This window comes from Cryptotermes secundus, unplaced genomic scaffold (genome assembly GCF_002891405.2).
Source record: "Cryptotermes secundus unplaced genomic scaffold, Csec_1.0 scaffold5077, whole genome shotgun sequence".
Classification (NCBI taxonomy): domain Eukaryota; kingdom Metazoa; phylum Arthropoda; class Insecta; order Blattodea; family Kalotermitidae; genus Cryptotermes; species Cryptotermes secundus.
Window position 1 is genome coordinate 1 of NW_019742081.1, and position 2,588 is coordinate 2,588.

A 2,588-nucleotide genomic window follows, 5' to 3' on the forward strand; every position below is an offset into this window, starting at 1 on the left:
TCGCAGTCATCATCCGCCTGTGCCTCATCTTACATTGAATTGAAGATATATTCCATTTGTAAACTGTAAAATATAGCTAATAAGTCAGAGTCACATTGCGACTAACGGTAGGTTAGTCACTGAGTCAGTAAGTCTTGGTTCCGTGCGTAATATGGAGCTCATGACCAGATATTTATTACTGTTTGACAGTTACGTTCTTGTTCCTGTGGGGCGCTGTCTCTGGTGAGAGAACGAGTCTGTCTTTTGTATATGCTGCTGGCCTTTGCCAGTGCAGTGCCACCACCTTAACTGTGGCTTTTAGATGCAGGTAAGTGGTTAGCTTAATGCTCCTGCCACTTTACCCCTGATACTCACTGTATAGGAAGCTGGGTCTGCCACAGAGTCAGTCTGGATGTTACAGAGAAAGGAAAAATCTTATGAATGCCAAGAATCAGATCCAGACTCCTTGATCATCGAGCACATAGCATAGCCACTGAGCTATCCCGGTTCCTAAACCCAGAGCTGTATCAATGGAAATCTCTGTCACCGCACATATCAAAGTCAAACGTGAAGAATTTAAATTTTTTTAATCTCCACGGGATTCTTCTGAATCTGTTGTTGGAAACAAGATTATGGTGTCAAAAATGTAATGGTATATGTGCACAGCCTGTCGAACTTTGCAGCGTGAAAATACTTCTATTTTTAATCCATCCTATTGTAGCTTTGACACTGTAATGATGTCCATATTCTTGTCTGGTGTGCATTCTTTATGAACATTGACCTTAATAGGGTCATGTTAATCTCAAAAGCATAAAATTCCAGTCATTCTACCTCATTCAAGGTTTTGTCAGCTTTGAGATAGAATAAGTCACAACAAATTAAAAACAAATACGTAAAATGTCTTCATTTTCCAGTTGGGAAGTGAATACAAATGCTAGTAGGTCCTAAGCTGCTATCAGAAGTTCACAACACAAGCATTGACTTCTACAGTACTATGTCTGGAGATAGGGACTAGCCCTCTCAGTTGGGCCCAACTGAGTAGGTTTCACTTGAAGACAGAGACAGAACCCAGTCTCCGAAATGTTGTGTTTTAAAGATAAAAGAGGATGGTATTTTAAGATAAAGGATAAGATAAGATAAAGGATGGTGGATAGTGTTCAGAAACATAATATTTGTACTAATGTACCATCGTTACAAACTTTTCAATCTTATACTGAACGTAAGTTGAATTCTGGCGAACGGTATTTTTGACTATAATGCAAGTGAGACATGATGGACACACTTTAATCTTGAAGAAAGCAGTCTTCTGGGATTTGGCACCGTGTATATGTGGTGTTAACCGACGTTTCGGAGGAACGTCGGTTAACACCACATATATACGGTGCCAAATCCCAGAAGACTGCTTTCTTCATGGTCACCGCCGTGAAAGCCTCAAATCTTACACACTTTAATCTTGGTGCTAGATGAACGCAAGTGGTCAGCTTCAAGTCCCTGGTGGTTTAGCCCCAGGGATACAGTCTCAAGGACGAATTGTATATGAGGCTAGGGTGGGCCTCAGAGCGGGGACCCACCCTCCTGCACAGTGGCTGTAATGACTGGAAGGTTTAAGCTGACCACTCATGTCCACCCAGTGCCAAGGTTATGAATAGTGGAGCTATACATCCAATTCCCCTTGTATCTATGCCATGAATATGTATGCGGGAGTGGATGTATAGATCCATATATTTTGAATGTTGGCAGTAGTAGCAGGTGAGTGGTCAGCTTCACAGCCTGGTGGCTTTAACCCCAGGGAAACAGCCCCTCACTACCACTGGATTGTATGCTGGGTGGACCCCAAAACTGGTATGGGTGATTTGGAGAGGAGAAAAATCTTACCCCTACTGGGACTCAAACTCCAGTCCCTCAGCTGTCCAACCCATAGCCAGTTGCTATACGAACTGCGCTAGTGCTTACCTTTTATTCTGAGATTTCTCCATTCTTGTGACATTCAGACAAGGACAAGCACTATAACTGAAATTGGTAAATTTGACCACTTCCATAAGCTGGATGATACTATGCTAAATTTTACAGTCCACATACACATATAGCTCTGGAGTCAATGAAGACTGCTGTATGCTTGATCAGCTGAAGGTCAGTTTTCACACAACCTGACACTTTTATGTTACCTTGCAGAAAACTTGCTAAATTGCACTGTCCACTCCATTTGTGAGTTGATAGTTTCTATAAAAAAGTATGGTAACATAATTGTTACTGTACTCAGACAGAACACATCTAATGCAGTATCAAATAACTTTCAGCCTTCAATGTTGTGAGATATGGAGGAACCTGTCAATGGCAGCTACTTGTGGGTCCACTCAGACCTCACTAACTTAAGCAAGTGATCAATTTGCAGAAAATATTGTGTCCTTAACCCTTTAAATGGAGTAATTTATCGAACCAGTTAATGTGAATTGGAAACAAGGATTTTACCTATGAATTTTAATGATCAATCAAGGTGAGAGATAAAGCAGAGTTATGATGACCTATGAATTTAAGAAGGGAAAGCACCACTTCTTGAATTGTTAACTAGCAATGGCACAGTAATAGCAGAAGGATGTTTTGCTGTAAAA